A 27,088-nucleotide genomic window follows, 5' to 3' on the forward strand; every position below is an offset into this window, starting at 1 on the left:
CTACACCTTCCAGTAAAGGGGAAAGGGGAGGGGGGGGTGAAAATCATTGGATGGTGCTAAGGAGCAGGAACCCAGGCTGAGCTTACTCCTCCCCAGATTGGAAGAACTGAGGCCTAATGTATTGTCCCTACTTCTACCCTGGCTGAGGTCAACTAACACATCAGAGATGGCAAATAATACCTGGGTCTTTTCAGCTCTGTGCAGTTTGACATTACACTGGGAAAGTCATTTACCGACACAGCAGCTTAGGAGCCGTTAGTAGGAGATTTCATGAGGTTAACAGCTGAATGTATATGACAAAAGAATGAACCTTATGTTATGGCAATTATTCACCTCTTGCAAATCATGGAATGGTTACAGCACAGAAGGAGGCTATTCAGCCTGTCGTATCTGTGCTAACACTCTGCAGGAGCAATTCACCTAGGCAGCACCCCCACCTGTTCCCCATAGCCCTGCAAATGTTTCCTTTTCAGATAAGGATCCAATTTCCTTTTGAATTCTTCGATTGAATATGCCTCCACCACATTCCAGATCCTAACCGTTCGCCATGTAAAAAAAGCTTCTCCTCGTGTCACCATTCTCGTGAATCTTTTCTAACACCTTCTCATCCTTACGAAAGTGTGGTCTCCAGAACTGGACACAATACTCCAGTTGAGGCTGAACCAGTGTTCTATACAAGTTTAACATAATCACCTTGCTATTGTACTCTGTGTTCCTATTGATAAAGCCCAGATTTGTGTATTCTTTATGAACCACTCTCAACCTGTCCTGCCACCTTCAATGGTTTATGCAAATATACCCCCAGGTCCCTCTGCTCCTGCACCCCCTTTAGAATTGCACCCATTTAATTTATATTTCTCTCTACTTTCTTCCTTCACTTCACACTTCTCTGCATTAAGTTTCATTTGCCACTCTCCTGTCCATTCTACCAACTTGTCTATGTCCTTTTGAAGTTCTACACCATCGTTCTCAGTTCACAATACTTCCAAGTTTTGTGTCATCAGCAAATTTTGAAATTATGCCCTGTACACCAAGGTCTAGGTCATTAATATATATATGAGGAAGAGCAAGGGTCCCAACACTGACCCCTGGGGAACTCCACAATAACTCTTCCACCAGTCTGAGAAACATATATTAACCGCTACTCTCTATTCCCTGCCACTCAGCCAATTTTGCATCCATGTTGCAAATGTACCTTTTATTCCACGAGCTCTAACTTTGCTTGAACAAGTGTGCAACATTTGCAATTCTCCAGTCCTTTGGCACCACCCAAGTTAAAGGAAGTATGAAAAATGTTGGCTAGTACCTCTGTAATTTACACACACACTTCCTTCAGCATCCTTGTACATATCTCATCTGGTCCTGGTGTATTACCAACTTTAAGTACAGTCAGCCTATCCAGTGCCACCTCCTCAACAATTTTAAACCCTTCAAGTTTCTGAATTACCTCCTCTTTCACCATGACCTGCACAGCTTGGTGAAGACAGATGCAAAATATTCATTCAATACCACAGCCATGCCCCCTGCCTCCATGTGTAAGTCCTCTTTTTTGCTCCCTAATCAGCTCTACTCTTACCATCCTTTTACTATTTTTATACCAATTGGGATTCCCTTTTATGCTAGCTGCCAATCATTTTTTATACTCTCGCTTTGCTTCTCTTATCTGTTTTTTTCAATTCCCCTCAAACTTTTTTCAGCCTGGTTCTTGGTTGTATTATCCACTGGATATCTGAGCACACTTTTTATGCTTCGTCTTAATCTCCATACCTTTTGTCTGCCCTACAATTTTGTTAGAATGTACCTTGACTGTTCCCAAACTTTTCATTGTTTTCCCTGTCAATCTTCGTTTGCAATTATCTGGGCCAGATCCGTTCTCACCCCATTGATGTTAGCTTTCCTCCAGTTAATTATTCTTACTCTAGATTGTTCCTTGTCCTAAACCTTATGATACAATGATTGCTGTTCCCCTAAATGTTCTCCTATTGACACTTACTTGGCCCACCTCAGACATGAACCAGAACAAGCAATGCCTCCTTTCTCACTGGGCTGGAACCATACAGATGTGGAAAATTCTCCTCAACACACTCTAGGAACTCTTGCTCCTCTCTACCCTTTACACTATTACTATCTCAGTCTATATTCTGATAAGTCCCCTATTAGAACTACTCTATCATTCTTACACTGGTCTGTAATTTCCTTGCATATTTGTTCCTCATCTTTCCCATTAGTTGGTGGCCTGTAGACGACACCAAGGAATGTAATTAAACCTTTTTTGTTAAAATTGCCAGGCCAGTTTGGCCACTACTGGAACCATACAGCCGGTCTGAACATTGAGCTCCATAAGGTGAATCCATAAGGTGTCATGCCGAGAAGCTGTGGAGAAAAATAATCTTAAAAATTGGTTTCTCTTCCATATTCTCTTGTTTAAAATCTGTTTTAAATGGCCAAAGGCTAACTCATGAACCTCCTGGAATGTGACACCCCTTGCACAGTATGAACATTCCAGCTAAGCCAACACAAAGGACTAGTAGACAAGACATCTGCACCAGACAGCCCTGGACAAAGGCAGAGCTATTGTGATGACTCATCTCCAACGTTGTGCTAATGGTTCCACAGTTATCTGCTCAAAATACAATGAGTTTTAAGGAGGGTCCTTAAAGTACATCATTAGTTGAATGGCTGAACCCAAAACCACCGTGTCAGATAACCGAGGCTTGAACTGTTTGAATTGCTTTAACTATACAGCTTTTAGATTCTGTCTTCAGTTGCGGTTAACCTCAGAAGAGAAAACCGGACTCCTGGCTAGCAGCCTGCCTTCATCTCTCTCAAAGTCAGATCTCGAGAAAGAATCCTGTATTTCACTTACAGAGTGAACTAATTCCCAGAATACAAGAATACTTTGCTGCTTCTTCAAACACCTCAACCAAGTTCCTAGGACAAAGACCAGGGATCCTGCCAGACAAAGCCACCTGAAAGAACCTTCACTGGACATGGAATTACTGGACAAAAGCAAAAAACTGCAGATGCTGGAAATCCAAAACAAAAACAAAAATATCTGGAAAAACTCAGCAGGTCTGGCAGCATCTGTGGAGAGAAGCACGGTTAACGTTTCGAGTCTGCATGACTCTTCAACAAAAAATAGAAAAGGGGAAGGACAAAGAGGTGTTGAAGGTGGTGATATTATCTAAAGGAATGTGCTAATTAAGGGTAGAAAGCAGGACGAGCAAGGTACAGATAGTCCTAGTGGGGTTGGGGTGAAGGAATCGAAATAGGCTAAAAGGTAGAGATAAAACAATGGATGGAAATACATTTAAAAATAATAGAAATAAGTGGGAAAAGAAAAATCTATATAAATTAATGGAAAAAACAAAAAGGAGGGGGAAAAATCGGAAAGGGGGTGGGGTTGGAGGAGAGAGTTCATGATCTAAAATTGCTGAATTCAATATTCAGTCCGGAATGGTGTAAAGTGCCTAGTCGGAAGATGAGGTGCTGTTCCTCCAGTTTGCGTTGAGCTTCACAGGAACAATGCAGCAAGCCAAGGACAGACATGTGGGCATCAGAGCAGGGTGGAGTGTTAAAATGGCAAGCGACAAGGAGGTCTGGGTCATGCTTGCAGATAGACCAAAGGTGTTCTGCAAAGCAGTCACCCAGTCTGCGTTTGGTCTCTCCAATGTAGAGGAAACCGCATTGGGAGCAACGAATGCAGTAAACTAAGTTGAAGGAAATGCAAGTGAAATGCTGCTTCACTTGAAAGGAGTGTTTGAGCCCTTGGATGGTGAGGAGAGGGGAAGTGAAGGGGCAGGTGTTGCATCTTCTGCAGTTGCATGGGAAGGTGCCACGGGAGGGGGTTGAGGTGAAGGGGGTGATGGAGGAGTACACCACAGTGTCACGGAGGGGACAATCGATAATCTCTATGGAATGCCGCCTATGGGGGGGGGGTGAAGGGAAGATGTGTTTGGTAGTGGCATCATGCTGGAGTTGGAGGAAATGGCGGAGGATGATCCTTTGAATGCGGAGGCTGGTGGGGTGATAAGTGAGGACAAGGGGGATCCTATCACGTTTCTGGGAGGGAGGAGAAGGCGTGAGGGCAGATGCGCGGGAGATGGGCCAGACACGGTTGAGGGCCCTGTCAACCACCGTGGGTGGAAAACCTCGGTTAAGGAAGAAGGAGGACATGTCAGAGGAACTGTATTGGAAGGTAGCATCATCAGAACAGATGCGTCGGAGGCGAAGGAACTGAGAGAATGGGATGGAGTCCTTACAGGAAGCGGGGTGTGAGGAGCTGTAGTCGAGGTAGCTATGGGAGTCGGTAGGCTTGTAATGGATATTGGTGGACAATCTATCACCAGAAATTGAGACAGCGAAGTCAAGGAAGGGAAGGGAAGTGTCAGAAACGGACCATGTGAAAATGATGGAGGGGTGGAGATTGGAAGCAAAATTAATAAATTTTTCCAGGTCCTGATGAGAGCATGAAGCAGCACCAAAGTAATCATCGATGTACCGGAGAAAGAGTTGTGGGAGGGGGCTGGAGTACGACTGGAACAAGGAATGTTCCACATACCCCATAAAGAGACAGGCATAGCTGGGGCCCATGCGGGTACCCATAGCCACACCTTTTACTTGGAGGAAGTGAGAGGAGTTGAAGGAGAAATTGTTCAGTGTGAGAACAAGTTCAGCCAGACGGAGGAGAGTAGTGGTGGATGGGGATTGTTCCGGCCTCTGTTCAAGGAAGAAGCAGAGAGCCATCAGACCATCCTGGTGGAGGACGGAGGTGTAGAGGGATTGGACGTCCATGGTGAAGAGGAAGCGGTTGGGGCCAGGGAACTGGAAATTGTTGATGTGACGTAAGGTGTCAGAGGAATCACGGATGTAGGTGGGAAGGGACTGGACAAGGGCAGAGGGAAGGGAGTCAAGATAGCAAGAAATGAGTTCCGTGGGGCAGGAACTGGCTGACACGATCGGTCTTCTGGGACAGTCCTGTTTGTGGATTTTGGGTAGGAGGTAGAAGCGGGCCGTCCGAGGTTGGGCGACTATCAGGTTGGAAGCTGTGGAAGGAAGATCTCCAGAGTAGATGAGGTCAGTAACAGTCCTGGAAACAATGGCTTGATGTTCAATGGTGGGGTCATGGTCCAGGGGGAGGTGGGAGGAAGTGTCTGCGAGTTGACGCTCAGCCTCTGTGAGGTAGAGGTCAGTGCGCCAGACAACAACAGCACCACCCTTGTCAGCGGGTTTGATGACAATGTCAGGGTTGGACCTGAGAGAACGGAATGCAGCAAGTTCAGAGAGAGACAGGTTAGAGTGGGTGAGAGCAGAGAAATTGAGACGACTAATGTCACACCGACAGTTCTCAATGAAAAGATCAAGAGAAGGTAAGAATCCAGAGGGAGGGGTCCAGGTGGAGGGAAAATATTGGAGGTGGGTAAAAGGATCCTGCCCAAAGAAGTGAGCACGGAGACGAAGACGGTGGAAGAAGAGTTCAGCACCGTGCTGAGCCCGAAATTCATTGAGATGAGGGCGTAAGGGTATGAAACTGAGTCCTTTGCTGAGCACTGAACATTCAGCGTCGGCGAGGGGATATGGTGAATACACAGCCGGGGCTGGGATTGGAAGATGGGGTGGGGACGGAGGGACAGGCAGGGGTGGAGGGTCCTGGATGGGTGTTGGTGTCGATGAGTTGTTGGAGCTTGCGTTCCTTTGCACCTGAAAGCAAGAGACAAAATTTTTTGTTGAGGCATCGGATGAGACAAAGAATAAAATGAAACTGGGGGCATGCGCAGCTTTGAAAAAGGGTGCGGCGGTGCTGCTGGAGGGAGAGGTCGAGTGTATTCATATGGCGGCGCATGGCACTGAGTGTGGATCTCAGGATGCAGCGAGAACAGCAGTCCGAGGAGCGTTGTATGTCCCGGAGATACCTGTAATCCTGGGTGGGTTCGAAACATGAGGGATGGAACTTAAGTTGAAATCCACGTGGGGTAAGTCGGAGACGGAGACAGTCACTGAGAAAGGAGATATGGCTGTGAAAGCAGGTTTTAGTAAACACCTTGTCAAACACCAGGAGAGAAATGGAAAGCAATGAAGGTGAACAAGGCAAAAGAGAGATATGAAAATCCTGATGGAGAGAAGAGGAAAACTTCTTCAAGGTAGTCATTCCTTGAAGAGAAGTGGCAGACAATTAAACACTAAGATGTGACATCTTTTGGTTATCTCCACCTATCACTGGCCCTCTAACCAGCTCTTCTTGTCCCACCCCACCCCTTAAACCAGCTTATATTTCACCCCTTTTCTATTTTTCCTTAGTTCTGTTGAAGAGTCATGCGGACTCGAAACGTTAATTGTGTTCCTCTCCGCAGATGCTGCCAGACTTGCTGAGTTTTTCCAGGTATTTTTGTTTTTGTTATGGAATTACTGGACTCCACTCACATGAATTAATGCCAATCCCTTTTTGGTTTAAGTAATTCACAATTTGTAATTTCTTTCCCTTTCTTTCTCTGCCTTTCTTCCTTTTATGCTCATGGGCGTGAATGTGTTTCGCAATCCATCCCTTGGGTTTTTCAATGTGTTAATAAATCCTAGTTTTGTTTCCCCTTAAAGAATTTGCTGAGGGGTAATTTTTAACATTGGACCTCATAAACCACGGCCCACTTCAACAAGGGAGGATACTAAGGGAAACAAATTAAATTAGAAATTAAAACTAACGCTGTCAGGAGCAGCAGAGGGGAACAGTAATAATAATTCAATCCACCTCGCCCTCATGTCTGTAACAGAGGGCATTTTAAAAAGTTAAATGGACCGTCACTCAATTTAACATTAGTATTAGCATAAAGGACTGACTCTCACACATTCATCCAAGTTGTAAATGAGACATTACCACCACAAAGAACTAAAACGCAGCCGATTTCCAAAAGTAACAGAAACACAGCAGGGCATATTTTTCATATCACAATCATATTGCAGTCTGATAACATCTCAAAATTAAAGAAAAATTCACAGTTAAGTTAGGCATACCAAAGGAATTGATTGCACTACAGAACAATGTCAAAAATGAGTGACTTTTGCACTACATACTTGTGTGCTACCAAACTTGGCAACATTTACAGATCTGTAAACACAAACTGCTTCTCCACTTGTAAACCTAGCTATGTTAAATTTAAACAGTGCAATAAAAAGGCTCCTCCGTACACCTTAATTAGTCTGGAATTGAAGAATTCTTGCAGTCTTAAAAATCAGAACGCTGTCAATACAGGAGAGAATTTTCCCCATGTCGAGCAGGCCAAGAGGGAGTGGGAGCGAGCCCTATCGCCACCCGCGATCGGGTCTGCGCCGCCATTTTACACAGGTGGACGTATTTCTCCACTCCGTAGGGTAGCGGGAGTGGGCGGGTGACGGCGGGCATGCACAGGCCTCCAGGTCCAATGGCGGCCTGTTTAAATGAAGGCCGGGCAGCCTTTGCAAGGCTGCTCACACTGGCCGGCAGGAGACCACCGCAGAGGGTTACTGTGCAGCACTCAAGTCCGGAGGGTAGGGCAGTGGGGCAGTGTGCCCCCACCGTTTCTTGGATGAGTGCCTAGCTGCCCTACTGGAGGTCCCTGCTTCCGAGGGAGGGTAGGCGGAGGCCTCCTCACCTGACCAAACGTGCGTGGGAAGAGGTGGCCGAGAGTGTGAGCTCCCATGATGCACACGGGTCCAGTGCCATAAAAGATTCAACGCCCTCCTGCGCTCAGGAAGGGTGAGTACAATGTTGGCTAAGGTCACTTAATGCAGCCGTCAGCCTTTTCCATCAACCCCCCCCCACCCAGTAACTCTGAGTGCAGTAACAACGTTGAATCTTTCACGGTATGTACCCTTTTGAGCAGCAGGCGATGGGTCTGGAGAGGCGCCATGCGCCCAGGCCCACCGGTGTCAGTGAGGCTGGGGTGCCATGGGGAGGTATGATTGCCGAGCACTGAGGTCACCATGTGTGTCCCAGCAGCCATGGCACTGCTGAATGCTCAGTGATTGAAGTTAGCAACATGGGTTGACCATTGATTATGGAAGGATGAGCACATACTGATCCGGGGGACAGGCATTCACATTGATGTTGTCTCCGCTTTAATGAATCAAATGTCGTGTTCTTCCTTTCAGCATCACCGGAGCAGAGCCGGGAGGAGGAGGCAGAGGGACCACCACTCACACCTGAGGGCCCTGAACAACTGGACTCATCTGCGTCACACCATCTCTGCCAGGCAGGCACCAGCGCAGATACTAGCACCTCGGTGGGAATTAGATCATTGGCTAGTGTCCCGGGGCACAGCGGTGAGGGAACTTCACACTCTCTTGAGGTTTGGGCAGAGAGAGTGTAGTGTGCCCAGGGCGCCGGTAGTCAGAGGACTGGTGGGGACCAGGCACATGCTCAGTCAGTGGCTGATGATGTGCCTCTGGAGTTGACGGTGAGGCAGCAGACGCTGGAGGTGCAGCAAGGTGTGCCGGAGGATCTGGCAGAGATACATGAGGGTATGCATGGCATGGTGCCCATGCTGGAGGAGTCCACACGGACCATCGCCCATGCAATGAGCCTCATGGCCGAGTGCCATGCTTCCTCCATGGAGAGGGTGGTGACTCTTGTGGAGAGGCTCCTCCATGACAGCAGTCAGGGTCTCCTGGGGTTGCACTCGGACCTGCAAGCCCTCACAGCGGCATTGACCTCAGCTGGTCAGTGCCAGTGTGGGAGATGGTTTGGGCACCAAGTATCTCAGCTCAGTGCCCATCCATCCACGGTGAGCAGGGAGGTCCGAAGCGACCTCACGTCGGCGCAGCAGCTGCCTGGTATCTCTGCGGGCACCTCTCAGGGCGCTCTGGACGAGGGCAGCAGCTCTTCCGCCCCTCTGCCAGTGACCATGGCATCCAATGAGGCTGCAGCGACTGGGGAGAAGCCAGCTGTGGAACTGACCGCTCCCTCCCAGGTGGGGCCAAAGGCTCCATGGGCCAGAGGACATTCACCAAGGTCAGAGGTCAACAGGGCAGCAGAGTGAGCAGGCTGTCTCAGATACCAGTGCCAGTGAGGGAAGAGCACCTAAACGTAACACCCGCAAGCGTAAAGTTAAGGCACCTTAGACACACGACGGGTTTCTCACTGGTGCTTTTCTGTTGCCCCATATTAGCTCATTGAAGACTTGGGGTAATGTGCAACCTTTTGTTTTGGTTTCTGAACTTCATTTTGTAATCTCAATAAATGTTGACATGCTGCCCTGCCTCAGGGTGATTCCTTACTCCTGCAGGTGGACAGGAACCCATGATGTTATGAGTGAGTTGTTTGACATTGAGCTTTACTGACAAGGCCCTTAGTTAATGTTCCTACCCAGGCAGATTTTGCACTCAGGTATCGAGTATGGAGTGTGCAGCCCTGGCTTGTGTTGAAGGTCCATCTGTGGTGGGCTGGCTGGTTCATTGGGTTAAAGCCTCCTGGGTGTCCCTGCCTCCCTGGAGTACGCCCGGGTCAGCATCTACCCCCTCAGCATTTTCCTGTGCGTGCTCATCCTCGGACTCACTGCTGGACTCATCGTGTGCAGCTGCAGCAACTACGTCTACATCTTGCTTGTCCACTGCGTCCCCCCTTTCCAGTGCCAGATTGTGGAGACTGCAGCATGTAACCACTATCAGCGACACACGATCTGGGGGTACTGGAGTGCGTCCCCTGATCGGTCCAGGCATTGGAAGCGCATCTTGAGAAGACCGATGGCTCTCTCCACCACAGCCCTTGTGGTGCTGTGGCTCCTATTGTAGCGCTGCTCAGCCTCTGTTCTTGGGTGGCGAAGAAGCGTCACGAGCCACCTTCTGAGGGGATAGCCCTTGTCACCCAGCAGCCATCCATCCAGCCGGGCTGGAGCACTGAAGAGCCCCGGCACCTGGGAGTGTCTCAGGATGTAGGTGTTGTGGGAGCTGCCTGGGTACCTTGCACAGACTTGTAGAATCAACATCCTGTGGTCACACACTATCTGCACGTTCATGGAGTGGAAGCCCTTCCTGTTGACAATGGCACTGGGCTCACCTGCTGGTGCCTTGATGGCCACATGTGTACAGTCTATAGCACCCTGGACACGGGGGAAGCCAGCAATGGCTGCAAAGCCTCTGGCTCACTCAGCCTGGCTGGCCTCGTCCCAGCGGTAGTGAATGAAAGTCAATGCACGTCAGAACACAGCATCTGTCATCAGCTTGACACAAGTGTGGACAGTTGATTGGGAGACTTGACAGAGATCACCCACCGACCCCGGAAAGAGCCGGAGGCATAGAAGTTGAGGGCAGCTGTGACCTTTCATGCCACTAGCATGGGGTGCCCACCCACACAGTTAGCACACACCTCAGGGCCAATCATCTGACAGATGGAGGTCACTGTCTCCCTTGAGAGACGGACCCTCCTTCGGCACTGCACCACAGTCATATTGAGGTAGCTGCTTTGCCGCCTGTAAACCCTGGCAGCAGGATAGTGGCGTCTTCTGCAGCCCCTTCTGCCTTGGACTTCCTGTTGGCCCTGCGCCCCTTGTGCCTGCGCCTGTCCTCCCAAAGGTGGCTCCCCTGGAGGCTGAATGTGCATTCCTGTCCTCCTCCCCCTTCTGGTCCTCCCTTCCTCCTCAGAGGAGGTACCTCCGGTGGAGAGCACAACTCCCATTCCCAGAGTAAGGGAAGGCTTCCCGAAACCAGCAAGGCCCCAAAAATGATCTTTACTGTCGAGTCCTGACCTGAAGCCTGTTCCTCCTGTCCAAGCAGCTGTGAAGAGTTTTGAAGTATCCCTGCTCACACAGGCAAGTAGCAGTAACTTTAACAAATAACATTCGTGACCCCACTCATCCTGCCCGTGGATGAGGTTTATACAAACGTCTCCCACCTGCCTGCGCATTGCACCCATGCGATGTCCTGAAGATCGCACGGGCCCCGAAAAATTGCAGTCAATTGCTGCCTCAAGGGCCTTAACTAGCTGATTAATTAATGGCGAGCACGCATCGGAGAACATTGCGTGCCCGCCCAACTAAATACCGCAATGGCGCGTGGTGATGTCAGGATGCTCGCCCTCCCGATGTCACCTCGCGTCATTTTATGCAATGGTCAGCCGACTGAAATGACTTCCAGCAATTTAAATGGGGTGGGGATCTATTTTGAACAGTTAACATTTCTGAATGTAATGTATTTAAAATGTGTACTGATGACAAAATCAGAAAGCGTGGCTAGAAACGTTTCCCGCCCTATCCATCAGTAGGGCATGGTTGGCAAACGTCACACATGCATAGAAGAGATGAGACGAGTGAGATTAAGGGATAACCTTAATAGATACAAAATCAGGTGTTTTTGAGGCATCCGCACTAAAAGCACAAACAGGGGCTGGAAAAGCTGGCTGAGGATGGTAATTAACATGGGTCCCCGGTCAACCTCAAATCAAGTCTTTCTCTGCTCCGCCTGAGACCCTTAAAGTATTTGACAACGTTAATGACTGGAGGCAAACTGTCAATCTCAGCAGGATTCTCTCTCAATCTGAGATCATGAAGCACTGTTCCGTGCTAATGACTTTGGCAGTTTGTGGTCTTCACTTAGCCAGAAAGCCCCTGTGTGTTTTAAATCACAAAGCTAGGCAGTGAAGGATATAACTGGAACCTCGTCATATTTACTAGCTTTCATTTACAGAGAGACGCATTATTTATTGTGCATCTCCGATCCAACAATTACAATCTGCACAAGTGAATCCCCAGTTAATGCCCACTCGAATACAATTAAACACTTAAGCAATATACAATTAACACTTTGTCAGTCTTTAGGGGTATGAAAGTTAGAATTCCCTCCCAAAACAAGTTCCTCAAACTCACTTTCCTAATCTATTTTTAATGGCTCACTGCCCTTTTCTCCAAACGTGTCTCCGTGAAGTGCCTTGGGACATTTCTCTGTTAAATGACCAGAATAACATGAATAGGAAGTATAGGTAAATCATTCCTATTAGCAACACTGTGTTGTGTTATACTCTTACTTTTTTTTGACAAGGAACACAGGAATGGGGAGACCCCATTCATCCCCTCAAATATTTTCTCCCATTCAATTGGCTCATGGCTAATTTGTGCCTCAGCTCCATTTCTCTGCCTTTGATCCATATACGTTGATAAACTTAACTCAAATCAACCTTTCTCAGTCTTGAAAATTTCAGTTGAACCAACATCCATACACATCAAGCGTATAAAATCCAAGAATCAATTCTGACCTTAACAACTACCTTATATGTAAAATATCTGTAAACCTTCCATTGTATTAATTTTTATCTCAAAAGCTGAATGTACAATTCATAACACTGGAACATGTACCAAAGCAGGTGTAAAAAATCAGTGTTTTCGGAGAGGGGTTGTCCACCTGGATCTCCTAGAAATGAACCCTTGTGCCTTTGGTGCTCACATCCTTTCATTGATTTCGAGATCCATGATTGATATTAAAGCATTTTTGTGTACGTTTCTTTCTCCTCCAAGTAGTGGATTTATTGACCTTATGTTGTAACAAGTTCATGGCTCACTACACACTCAATACAACCATTTGTTTTCACATCATAGACAAGGCTCAAGGGGTTCTGTTCTCACAGCAAAGCAATCCAAATTGGAATCACATTTCACAAAAAAATGAAAATCCTGGAATTGCATAAAATAAAAACAGGATTCCATTTATTCAGTTACTATAATGAAGTAGTCCTGGTCACCAACCATGATAAGACCATAAGACATAGGAGCAGAAATTAGGCCATTCGGCCCATCGAGTCTGCTCTGCCATTCAATCATGGCTGATAAGTTTCTCAACTCCATTCTCCCACCTTCTCCCCGTAACCTTTGATCACCATACCAATCAAGAACCTACCTATCTCGCTCTTAAATACACTCAATGACCTGGCCTCCACAGCCTTCTGTGGCAATGATGGAGGGTTATTTTTCAGTTGGCGATTGCTTGTTCAATCATCAACTTTTTGAGGACTGTGTCTATTCTTCTGAAGCAGTTAGCCAGATTTTCTGACTTTCCAAGGTTGGCCTATACAGTGGCAGCACGTGGGATTTTCACTGGGAACTTAACCATGAGCCACAGGTACAAACTGAAACTCAGCTGGGCCCATAAATCAGACTAAAAATATGACTGCAGTGTGCTTACACCTAGTGGCCCACTGGCGCAAACCCAGGGCTTATCTTAGCAAAGTATTTGCTCTTTCAATAGTTAGATGCATCAAACAAGGATTTTTTAAAGTTGAGAATCCAAGACTCAAGAGAACAGGACCCCACCATGACTGAAGGAAATGAGAGAGAAGGTAAGGTCAATCAGAAGTTAGTGAACACATGCTAAGGGTGGAATTTTCCATTTTTGGAACTAAGTTCCGCAGCACCTTTCCCGCTGATTAGAGTGGCAGGAAATTGTGCTCGGAAGCGAATGAATTATGCATAGTTTCTCTCTGAATCACATGGCAGGTCTAATCCTAATGGGGTTGATGGTCCATCTTTAAACCGCACCTGAACACACACATTCACTCTCTCCAGCCCAGCTGTGCTCAGGAGACAGAGAGAAGTCCGCACACAAGGCAGTTGCACCAAGGTTTAGCCACGACTCCGAGGCTTTGAGAGGAGTCCACCAACACCGAGATGTCCTCGACCCCAGGGTTAGCTCTAGGAAAGCCCGCCAGCCTCTCCTCGCCAGTGCGGGAGGTGGTCGCAACCGAGGTCAGCTCGTCTGGCACCCATCCGAGAAACGCCATCCAGCGCAGGAAGAGGATGAATGATCTCATCCGCTCCGCCTGGCTCCCTCCAATCTCACGCTCTTCATCATGCGCTCAAAAGGGTTACACTGCTCAAGGATCCCAACACAATATTAGTGGGGGACACATCAGCACAAATTGGACTCACGGGCACTTGAACATCACCAGCATCTCATCTATCATGCTGCACAAACTCCATCTCAGCCCTCACTGGGGAGGGCTCAGCACACACAGCGGGCACGCATGCTTCTCAACCTGTGCTCCATCCCTTCTCTTCATATTCCATCCATTCATCTTCATGCAGGCCAAGCTTGCCCACAATATGAGGGAAAGATCCCAGGCTGGGGTCGGGTGGGGGGGGGGGGGGGGTTGGTGGCAGATGACATCCAGGAGCTCACTCCCTTCGAGGAGGAAGCCGCTGAGTTGGCGGGGGAGGACAGGGATCAGTCCTGTGGGGAAGGCGAGAACAGCCTCTCCCAGCGAGCCAGCACAGATGAGCCCTCCATGAGTTGATCACATCCTGACATTCACAGTGAGTGAAATGCAATCTTGTATTCAGCCTGTTCATGAACTAAATCTGTCTGCTCTCAGGTCCAGGCAGAGGAGTAGAGCCAACATAAGCCCCAGCCCAGCTCAGAGGAGAATGCTGAGGAGCCGTTTGAAGATCATCCATCACAACATTCACCTGCACCCTCCACCAGCACAGAGACAGACAGAGACTGGGTGGCTCAGGCGAAAGGAACATTGGCATAGAATTGTGATCCAATGGTCTGTTTTTATGCTGGATCATTCTGAATAAAAAAGGGATAACTGTCTCTTTTAAAGTGACAGCCGCAAAGAACCAGTTGCATCGTCCCATTTTCTCCTGTAGCTGGGGACTTTCTGATCACTGAAGGGGATGGGCACCATTGAAACAGTTTCTGGTGAAGACAATGGGTTAACATGTGGCCACATATAATTAGTGATGAGTTGTGCAAACACTTTCCGCACATTGATTCTGAAATTATTAACTTCATTGTTTTTTTTCATTTTTCCATAACACTGCAGCCAAACGAAACTATGCAACATATCAAAAGAAAACCATGTACCCTTTTTGACACAGTCCGATATATAATGAGAGCCACATTGTGCAGGCAAAGTGCAGGTCTGGCAAGCTCTTCTGTTAGTCTTATAACCTCCCTACTTCAAGAATAAAAGTTTTATGCTAAAGTAAAAGAAAAGAATCAAGTTAACAGGTCAAGTTTATTTTCCATTTGCTTTTTTTTTTTGATGATTTTATAATCAGAAAGCATGTGCTAATAGAGGCCATGGCACTGTAGATGAAAAGGTACCTGGCCCCATTAGGGCCACCCTCATCTTTCAAGTGCATTTGAACTGCAGTCTACAGAAGATAAACCCATGATCCAACAAGATAAAAGTAATGATTGCACGATTTGAAAATTTTTACTTTGATTTAACGTCTTCCCACTATCAGCGTAAACGAGCCATGGTGCTAGGGTCAGTCTGGAAATGCTCATGGGTTTTGTACTGCACCCTAGCCGCGAGGGAGAGTGCCAGCCCAGGGACCTGAGCACATTTCAATACTTCGCAGCAGTATTGAGGGAGTGCTGCATGCACGATATTGAGATGCCAAACCAAAGTGTCAGGTGGATGTAAAAACTATTTATAAAGGAGCAGACAGTCCACCTGGCCAATATCCATCTCTCAGCCACAGCACTAAAAATAGAATATCTGGTCATTATAGCTTGCAACATATCCATGATTATCATGCATATCGCAGCAGTCAATGACTCTCTGTATAAAGTACTACATAACATCTAACCTAAGTATCTACAGGTACTTAATAACGTGTACTGGTGTCTCCAATTTTCTTCCCTGCCTATGCTAGCTCAGGTAACCTATCTACACGGACAGACTCTAATCCCTTTATCATTTTAACTACCTCAATCATACTCCTTTGAAGTCTATGTTTTTGCAAGGTTAGAGCTAGAACTGGAGACAAGGGTAGCTCATTCACCCCCTTGATCATATTCCATCACCATTCAATCAGATCATGGCTTATCCAGATCCTAACTGCATTTACCCACCTTGACTCCATATCCCTTTTTTAATTCAACCCAAGGCTCATTTATCCTTTTTAAGGTGCAGTCCTCAGAACTACACACAGCACTCCAGATGTACAGATGTAGCAGAACTTCCTCTGCTTTATCACCTCTCAACGTTCTCTTTTCTGTTCAGAACATTCCCAATTTATGTAATCGTTCCTCATAATTAAATTCCTCCCCCCCCGCCACCCTCACCTTAAACCAGCTTATATTTCACCCCTCTCCTTGGATTCACCCAGTTCTGCTGAAGGGTCATGAGGACTCGAAACATCAACTCTTTTCTTCTCCACCGATGCTGCCAGACCTGCTGAGATTTTCCAGGTAATTCTGTTTTTGTTCCCCATCCCATTAATTGCTCACATTGATCTCATTTGTATCCTCTCAGCAGCTGTAATATTATCGGTGTACTGCAGTGGCCAGAACTGCACACCAGCATTGTAAACTTCTTCAAAATATCAAATACAAGCAATCTCTGGTACAAAGTATTGATCTAGTTTGAGAATTTTCCCATCGGTTGAAGGTAAGAAGAGTTGGTTATTATTATATGCAGTCGACTAACCTTTGGTGCCAAAATGAGAATTTAGCTTCAAGCTCTCAGAGATTCATAGGTTCGTAAGCCTCTGACATTTGCATGCTCATATTAAATTCAAGTTTCACATCGAAAAAGAAAGGATACATAATCCAGGTTCCTTTTACAGCCTGAACGTTATGAAGTGTTCACCCCCAGAGGCAGTAATAAACAGCAATAACGGTGTGGGCTCTCAGGAAACCAAGTCCCTCAGACCTTATGAAATAACGAAGGAAAAAATCACTAGATGATCTCACAGCAACACTCCCTCCCAATAGCACTGTGGGAGTACCTACGCCAGTGGATCAAGAAAGTGGCACACCACCACCACCTTCTCGGCAATTAGGGATGCCATGCTAACAACACTCACATCCCACGAAAGAGCAAGAGAAAACACAATGAAATTGTGACTGTAGTACCAGTGGCTGCTAATTCTTTTATTCAGTATGGTAGGAATTCCGAAGGAGCAACTGTAGTTTCACAAAGTTAGATTATTAATATGACATTTGTAGAATCTTTGTGCTCAAACAGACCATTCATTTAGATCCAGAACATTGGCCATCTAGGATCATTACAGACAGCCAAATGATTTAGGAACTAACTTTCCACTCTGCTAATAGGGAGTCAAGAGAATGGCAAGTCTGACAAAAATAAAAAGGAATATTGAAAGTCTAACATGGGAATATTGGGAACAGGAACAGGCCCTTCAAGCCTTCTCCGCCATCAATTCATGGCTTATCAGCACCTCAACTCCATTTTGCCACTTTTGCTCCATAACCCTTAATGCCTTATCAAACAAGGGTTGCTATATCTGCCCTATAAAATCTTTTTAATTTAAGTGCTTTGATCAGATCATCTCTCAAACTTTGATGCTCAAGAGAATCCAATCAAGTCTATGCTGCCTTCCCTCAGCCACTGCTTTGATTGATTTTGTTCCTGTCTAATCCTTTTCAATGATTTAGGTATTTGGACTCCCAAGTCTCTTTGCTCCTCTACATTCCCTAGTTTCTCAGCATTTAAAAAATACTCTTTGGTCCAAAGTGGATGGATAACCTTACACTAATCACATTGAATCCATTCGTCATAAGTAGATTAAGTGAGTGGTCAAGCTATGTCCCATCTTAACTTCTTGCTCCCATCTGCACTACCTGTGTCTCTCCGAACTTAGTTCATCTACAAACTTGGATATACAACTCTCGATTGCTTCATCTGGGTCATTAATAAATCTGATTAAAAATTGAGGTCTCTGTACAGATCCCTGGGGGAACATAATTTGTCACATTCCGCTAATCCCGACTCAGTCTCTACCTTCCCCAATTTCTGACACAAGTCAAAAGGTTCCCTCCAATTTTTCTAATATTCTCATGTGTGGGACAATATAGAATCTGGAAGTCCGTAGAAATAACATCCATAGGCACTCGCTTAGCGATCTTGATGGCTGCCTCCTGAAGAAATTAGTCAGACATGACTTACCCTTAACAAATCTCAACTCAGATCAGCTCACATTTGTTCAGGTGCTCAGTCATTCTATCACCAATGCTAAACTCTAGTAGTTTCCCCACAACTGACAGGTCTGTATTTACTTGAATTCTCCCTCCAGCCCTTCTTAAATAATAGTAACATTAGCAAATTTCCATTCTAATGACACAATTTACAAATGAAGAGAGCTTTGAAACATTACAGCCAACAATTCTGCAATTCCGTCATGTATTTCTTCTTATACCCTAGGAGTAGAAACCACGCAGGTCATTGATATATACGGTGAAAAGCCGAGGCCTCAGTACATATTCCTGGAGAACATCAATTGTCACGTCAACATCTCCTTTATCTCTACTCTCAGCACCCTACTTACCAACCAATCACCAAACTCAGTCATAAAGTTACATTTAAGGATATAGAACAATTATTAGAGGTAACTGCACAAAAGGAACTGAGTTTGAAAAGATTAGCAGAACTCAAGTGGTTAAGTACTCAGGTCTCAGTGGTTGTACCCTAGGCTGTTGAAAGCAGTCAGAGATGAGATAGAAGAGGCTCTGGCGCCAACGTTTCAATCCTTCTTAAAAATGCACAAATTGCTTCGAGACTGGAGGGTAGCCAGCTCTGTTCAAGTATGTTGAGAAAGATAAACCATTTAACTATAGACCAGTTAGTTTATCAACTGTGGGAAAACTTACAGAATTCATAATCAGGGTGAAATTAGTGAGCGTTTAGAAACCCACTAGTTAATTAGGGACAGCCAGGGTGGGTAATTAAAGGCAAATCATGTTTCACACATTGAATTGAGATTTTTGAATAAGTGACTGGGTAAATCAACAAGTGCAATAAATGTGGCGTATCTTCCATGTGTCTGCCCATACCCTAAACTGTCTGACTGGCTGGAGTATCCTTGCAGGAATATTTATGCAAACATAGCCACAATTTGCCATCCAAGGAGAGTGCTTCTGTATCACTCTGAGCCACAGGATACCACCTCTGCATGGAGGAGAATTTTGTAGTCTGGATCACCTTCCACTGAATGTGTTGATTGAGTGAAGGTCTTGTTTGGAGTTTAGAACAGGATCTATGAAAGTCATCAAGCAATGTAAGTTTTATAGATCAGGCACTGTATGAGTCAGTCAACTGAATCTTGGGCTAACATTAACCTAGGGTCAAATGGTGCCAGTTCCGCTGAGATAGGCCTCGGCTCACTGTACATTGAAGGAAGCATCGATTTAATAAACAAACCGTCCAACAACTTAAATAAAAATCAATAGTAAGAACACAATCACAGAATTGTTACATCGCAGAAGGAGGCCAAGAAAAATTAAGGGTATGACCCAGGATGAACCCTCACATGCAACAGAATAACAGACATAGAATAGATCATCTGATGTTGCAGGGCATGAAGCACTTCACCGGAAAGTGTCAAGCGTTCTCTGGCCCTGACTGCCCACCTCCCCTCCAATGACCCCCATTCCGGAGGCGAATGTAATATCCTTATTTGTATGTGGAGGTTTCACAAATGAAAGAATTTACAGCTCTCTAGCATGAAAACTGGCTTTTTGAATTCCATTGTGGTCAATGACTGTTTCAACAGAAACTTAGCAGATGACTCATATCGTTTCTGTTACGTCCACACTTGTCTTCCGAAAGGTCAGTGCATGTGAATACAGGCAGGTTGTTTATACATTAAAATAAGCAGAAGTGCATGTAGACATGGCACAAAGTAAAACAATTTAATGTTTTGGTTAAAATACTCTGATCATATTTCTGAGGAGCCAAGTGAATGGAAAGCAAACCAATATCACAAACAGAATGTGACCTATTTGCACCCAATGCTGTTGAACATTAAGGAATTTGAGAACCATGATGGGAATGCCCAGCAGCCCATGACACAGCAACAGAACCCCAGTGACACTTCTGTGCTTACCTGACCCAAAACTATAGCCCCTGAAGCCTAGGCAATTCACTCCTAGTAACCCTTACATTTACTTGTTATTTGAATTTTGGAGCCTAAGGGCTTGGAAAGTGCTGATCTGAGAACTGTTGCCTAATTGGCAGAGAGATCCCAAATCAGAACACCCAAAATTTCAACATTAACAGCTTGCAGTATATACAAACTATTGAGAACAGTGTTAAACTTTGTGTGTAACACCTGGCACTCCATGATGCACATCTGGAAAGCCCACAAAAATTAAACCTTGGACGCTCTTCCTTTACCTCATCGTTCACACAACAACCTATGCAGCAATTATTCAACAGCACAATCTGATTGTGTTTTTACATAAACAAAATTGCAAGTTTTGGCCTTCACTAAAGTCATGAAAGGCTGAATAACTCTCCCTGGCCTTTGAAAAGTACTCAAAACTACGCACTTCACCATTATCCCCTCATGTTTCTTTGGGGTTATGCAACCGCCCTTGTATTATTCTACTAGAGTCCAAGAGTCATAGAGGTCTACAGCACAGAATCCATCGAGCCTGTGTTGGCCAAACGAGTACCTAACTATTCTAATCCCATTTTCCAGCACTAGGCCCACAGCCTTGTATGCCATGGCATCGCAAGTGCACATCCAAATACTTCTTAAATGTTATGAGGGTTTTTGTCTCTACCACCCAATCAGGCAGTGAGTTCCAGATTCCCACCACCCTCTGGGTGAAAAAATTCTTCCTCACATCCCCTCTAAACCTCCTGCCCCTTACCTTAAATCTATGTCCCCTGGTTATTGATCCCTCCACCAAGGGGAAAAGTTCCTTCCCGTCTACCCTATCTATGCCCCTCATAATTTTATACACCTCAATCATGTCCCCCCTCAATCTCCTCTGCTCCAGGGAAAATAACCCCAGTCTATCCAATCTCTCCTCATAACTAAAACTCCCCAGCCCAGGCAACATCCTGGTAAATCTCCTCTGCTCTCTCTCTAGTGCAATCACATCCTTCCCATAATGCGGATTCCAGAACTTCACACAATACTCTAGCTGTGGTCTAACCAGCGTTTTATACAGTTCCAGCATAACCTCCCTGCTCTTATATTCTAAGCCTCAGCTGATAAAGGCAAGTATCCCATATGCTTTCTTAACCACCTTATTCACCTGTCCCGCTACCAACATGCACACCAAGGTCCCTCTGATCCTCGGTACTTCCCAGGATCCTACCATTCATCATATATTCTCATGCCTTGTTTGTCCTGCCCAAGTGCATCACCTCACACTCACCGGGATTAATTTCCATTTGCCACTGATCAGCCCATCTGACCAGTCCGCCTATTTCCTCCTGTAATCTAAGGCTATCCTCCTCACTATTTATCACCCCACCAATTTTCAAGTCATCCGCGAACTTACTGATCAACCCTCCTACATTCAAGTCTAGATCGTTTATATATACCACAAACAGCAAGAGACCCAACACCGATCCCTGTGGAACCCCACTGGACACAAGCATCCAGTCACAAAAACACCCCTCAACCATCACCCTCTGCTTCCTGCCACTCAGCCAATTCTGGATCCAATTTGCCAAATTGCCTTCGATCCCATGGGTTCTTACCTTCATCATCAGTCTCCCATGCGGGACCTTATCAAAAGCCTTGCTGAAGTCCAAGTAGACTACGTCAAATGCATTGCCCTCATCTACACACCTGGTCATCTCTTCAAAAAATTCAATCAAATTGGTCAGACATGACCCCTTAACAAAACCATGCTGACTGTCCTTGATTAATCCCTGCCTCTCCAAGTGTAGATTAATTCTGTCCCTCAGAATTGCTTCCAATAGACTGACTGGTGTGTTGTTCCCTGGTTTATCCCTTCCTCCCTTCTTGAATAACAGTACCACATTGGCTGTCCTCCAGTCCTCTGGCACCTCTCCTGTGGCCAGAGAGCTGTTGAAAATTATTGCCAGCGCCCCTGCTATCTCCTCCCTTGCCTCACTCAACAGCCTGGGATACATTTCATCCAGGCCTGGAGATTTATTTACTTTTAAGCCTGCCAGACCACTTAGAACCTCCTCCCTTTCCAAGTTAATTTCTTTAATTATATCAGAGTCCTTCTGCCTGATTTCCATACCCATGTCATCCCTCTCACTTGTGAACAATGACACAAAGTATTCATTTAGAACCCTACCTACGTCTTCCGGCTTCACACACAAATTACCACTATGGTCTTTAATGGGCCCTACTCTTTCCCTAGTTATCCTCTTACTCTTAATGTACTTGTAAAATAACTTCAGATTTTCCTTTATTTTACCTATTCTTGTCTACCTGAACATAGTCAATACATTACAAGAGGTAGCTTGCCTATTCTCCCCAACAATGTTCGGTGACTCCAAGGCCCCCTTCCTTCCTTATGTGCAGTGTCCCTCAGTACATTATTTATTGGCAATGGATCAGATTTCATGTAGATATTAATGATATCGAGCTTTGCTTCACTATCATTTCTCTACACCCTACAACTGCCTCCATGCTATCAAGATTGCTTGCCCGACATCCACTTTGATGAGTCAGAACTTCCTCCAAAAGGGGAAAGAAACTAAATTGGTCGTCCTTAGCCCCAGCAAATTGAGCTGCTTTGTCAATGATTCCATCATTGAGAAAGCATCCCTCCCCAGCTACACAACTGATCTGAATCAGGCTCCCCACAATTTCAGTGTCTTGATCATCCCTGAGCTAAGCTTTAAACCCCACATTCTGTTTATCAACAAAATTGCTCACTTACATCTCCACAACATTGCTTGACTTTGACCTTCAAACCTTTACACATGCTTCTGTCACCTTGAGGCTGCTTGACTTTTCATCATCCACCATCCTTAAGTTCAAATTTACCCTAAACTCTGCCACCCATATCCTATCTCACTGACCCATCATCTGTGTGCTTGCCGAATGCAATCATTGATGTCAAAATCCTCACCCATAAACCTCTCAATAGCCTCATCCTACCAACCGCCATTCTAGATGCTAACCTTGTGTGCAACGGCCCCTGCTCTTTGCCCCACTGTTGTTGGCAGAATTTTCAGCCAACTTGACTCCGCTCTCTGAAACTTCCACTCTAAAGCTTCTGAGTTTCCTGACTTGTAAAACATCACCTTGGAACACAGGGATGGGTGGTTGTGGAAGAGTTCAACATTCAAGCTTCATATTCCATCTATTAAATCTTCCTCCAAGTACTTAACCAACCCTCTCTGTATCAACTGGTTCAAATCAGCCTCACTGGGCAGTCTGCTCCATTCCTTCACCTCCCTCCGTGTAAAGGATTTAAATCTAAATTCTCCTTTCACCCTACGTATTTTAAGTTTCAGGCTGTCACTCTTGTACAATCTGTGACTGCGTTAAATATATGGATGTTTATCTTGGCCATGTCCTCTATGATCTTGAATCCTTCTGAGCCTCTCTTCAGTGTTGCACAAATGCAAAACCTGAATACATTTCACTCAGCATCAATTTTTACTATCATTGAATGCAAAATAAGAACAGCACCCATAAAGGAAGAAACATAAGGAAGGGGGAGGCCATTCAGCCCCTTGAGTTGTTCCACCACTTAATCTGATCTGTGCTTCAACTCTAATCAACTACCTTGGTTCCATATTGCTCAATATCCCTACCTAACAACAAAACTATCCAGTTTTGAAATTTTCAATTGACCCCAGCTTTTAGGAGAGTTCTCGTCTTCAACTCCCATTGTGCTTCCTGACAGCACCGTTGAATGGCCTGCCTCTTGATTTTAAGGTTCTGTAGCCCTTCTTCTGGACTCCCTCACCAGGATAAATAGTTTCTCTCTGTTCACTATAATAATTTGCTTTATCATACTCACCTCAATTAGACCACCCCCTTTCTTCCATACGCAAGGGAATATATTTCAAAAAGGCCAACTTGGTGCGGCGCCAACTCTGACACAACTTTCTCAAGACACTAGGATGGTGAAAAGTAGATGAAAGTCTAAGCCAAATCTAATCGTACTGTTTCCCATCCCACGCTAGTTTACTGGAGGGATAATGAAATGTTGCCAATCCATGTTAGTCAAAACAATGGCTAGATGGACAAATGCAAATTACCACTTCAAACTTCACTTCCATATTCTGTTGTAGAAGTTTCTTTGTGATCATGTTAAGCCATTGTTGAATCTTAATTTGAACAATTCCGTGATCTGTGATTTTGAAATTTCAGTCACTTTTGCAAAACACTGAAACATCACCTCCCATTATTACTGTTGAACAGGAGCAGGTTCAGAAAATCAGGAATGATACACAAGAAGCCATTACTGAGTTCAAACTCAGTTATGACATTCATCGGTTCATGCAGAAATATCAGGGCAATTCTGGAAAACACCCACCTCAGTTGTAGCTCAACTCTTTGCATTCCCACAAGCTTGCCTCAGCCAGTTTTGATATCTGAGCCAAATAAGCAGTGTGTTGAGGCAGGTATCAACTGGTGGCCACAACCCTCGCAAAAAACCAATGCTCACCAGGCACTGACTCCAGCATCCTTCCATCTATGAAAGGTGATGGTCAGGCAGCAAAGAATCTATTTCAGTTGGTGTGTTTCCATATGGTGCACCTTTGCTGATAGCTGAAGGGGCCAATCATCAAGAGGCAGGTTCTGCCACAAGTGCTGCACATGAAGCTACCAATTGTCATTGTGGGTTGTTGTTTTTGGTGCTGGCATCTGTTGCCAAACCACTGATCACCATGGTGATGCATGCCAGCCCAAAGGAGCTGCTGCTATTTTCCTCTGTCATCAGTTAGACTTCCAGATGCAATAATTGATGTCTAGGGCTTTTACATCATGCTTGCAAACCTCCTTGAAGGGAAGATAAAAACAAAATACTGAGGATGCTGGAAATCTGAAACAAAAACAAAAAATGCTGGAAAAACTGCTCTGCTCTGAAGAAGAGTCATACGGACTTGAAACGTTAACTCTGCACTTCTCTCCACAGACACTGTTAGACTTGCTGAGCTTTTCCAGCAAATTTTGTTTCTGTCCTTGAAGTGGAGCTTTGGGCGTCCTACTGATTATCTGGCTCCGGCTCCCTCACCATACAGAGAGCCCTTGGGTATGGGACCTGCCTAAGCCAACGAAGCTGCCTCTGCTTGATGAGTGCTAACAAACTTGGGAGCTCTGCCTTTGAGAGGTATGCCACATTCGTGATTTTATCCTGTCAGGATATACCCTTAATGCGCTGCAGACAGCAAATATGGAAATTGCTCAGCTTCTTTCCTTTATAGCTGGAAGCCGTTCATGTTTCACAGCCATACAACAGGCCTCAAACCACCAGCTTGGTCCTAAGAGTCAGCTTGATGTTATTCCATGCGTGTGCTGTGACTCGGCCAAAGGTGGTAGCTGCTTTCCTTATGTGTGTATCAAGTTCTGTTTCAAGGGACAGAATTACTGGCAGCCAGCTAAATCTAGGCCACACTGACTGGGTGTAAGTCTCCTCTTCACTTACTGTAAAGGGCTTACATGAATTGAAATGGAGAATGACCCATAGTATAAACGGGCCAAAATCCATCGCACACGTGGACACTGACCTGACTATCTTGCTTCGGAAAGCAACACGAATGCATTTGGGAGTTAAAAACGGAAAAAGTATTCTTTTTCCAAACACTGAAATCCCTCATCTGAACCAGTCAGACTCCTGTTCCCCAAACTAAGAAAAAAAATCTGCAAATACAACATGTTTGTATACACAAAGACAGTTTTAAAATCTCAATTTATCTCATGTGAAAAATAGCAAAAAAACAAGCAGGTGGGGTTAAAAAAAACCTATTCAACATCTTAACCATCCTCCTGCTTCATGGAACCACCCTGTAATATAATTAAGGGGAGTCCCATAAAATCAACAAACATTTGAATGCCACCAGGTTTCTGCATGAAGTTATTACGCAGGGAGATTACAACATTCCTTTCTATAAATGCTCCACCCACTCGATCCCTTTCCAACACTACAATGTTTTAAGCAATATCAAGTCACCAAATATTAATATACTGTACATCACATTAGGGTTACTCAGCAAAGCTTTGGTGAAGGCCATCAGCCTCCCAGTGTCTGCTCTCACAGGTTGACCATGGATGCCTACAAGACAAGTGTCCAGGACCACAGGTGACAGAAAGAGGGTCTCAAGTAGCTCAGAACCATATTATGAGCACTGCTGCATGAAAGCAGTTTTCCTATGTTCTCTAAGTTCAGTGCTTTACCCAACTCTACCAAAACGCACATCTTAAGGTGGCGTAGTGGCACTGTCACTGGACTAATAAACCAGAGGCCCAGGCCCAGGCCCTGTGGACACAGGTTCAAATCCCACCAATTTAAATTCAATTAATGAAATCAGGAATTGAAAGCTAGTCTCAGTAATGGTGACCATGAAACTATCATTGATTGTTGTAAAAGCCTATTTGGTTCACTAATGTCCTTTAGGGAAGGAAATCTGCTGTCTTTACCTGGTCTGGCCTACATGTGACTCCAGACCCACAGCAATGTGGCTGACTCTTAACTGCCCTCTGAAACGGCCCAGTAAGCTACTCAGCAATTAGGGATGGGCAACAAATGCTGGCCCAGCCCACATCCCATGAAAGAATAAGTAGATAAAAACAAATGAGTCATTTATAGAGTAAAATGGTGGAGTACTGCTGTTGTAGGTCAGAATGTCCCTTACACAAAAGTCACCTGTGAAGTAATGTAGAATTGCTCAAAGTAATCAATTTTTATTTTCCACTAAGCCACCCGTACACGCATTGCCTAGCCAGGCATCAATTTTCCAAGCATAGAAGGTCCACTGATGCCATGTTGTCCAAATCTTGAATGACATGCTGTGATTGAGCGCAGTCAGGAACCACAGGCAGAGATTCAGTCTCCAGCAGCAAAAGCTGACAGAGTAGACAGCAACTTTCGAGTAACAGCCGTGAAAATCAGAGCAGTCACAGGGCTACAAACCACCAAACAACACTGTATTAGGCAAGGTCTGAACTCCAATACGTGTCAATATCTTACTAACAGTCCAATGAATTGTCTGCAATGTGCAATGTTGGCATTTATTTCGAGAGGACTAGAATATAAAAGTAGCTGCTGAGGCTTTATAAGGCTGTGGTCAGACCACAGTTAGAATATTGTGGGCAATTTTGGGCCCCGTATCTCAGGAAGGATGTTCTGGCCCTGGAGAGGGTCCAGAGGAGGTTCACGAGAACGATCTCAGGAATGAAAGGCTTAACATATGAGGAACATT

General features: G+C 45.3%; 1 protein-coding gene across 3 annotated transcripts in view; it reads right to left on the minus strand.

Moving 5' to 3' along the window:
• The window catches only part of spryd3 (SPRY domain containing 3), a 301,493-nt gene that overhangs the window by 155,241 nt on the left and 119,164 nt on the right, over positions 1–27,088 (minus strand). The gene's annotated exons all lie outside the window — the stretch shown is intronic.

The sequence above is a fragment of the Carcharodon carcharias genome, chromosome X, assembly GCF_017639515.1.
Source record: "Carcharodon carcharias isolate sCarCar2 chromosome X, sCarCar2.pri, whole genome shotgun sequence".
Classification (NCBI taxonomy): Eukaryota; Metazoa; Chordata; class Chondrichthyes; order Lamniformes; family Lamnidae; genus Carcharodon; species Carcharodon carcharias.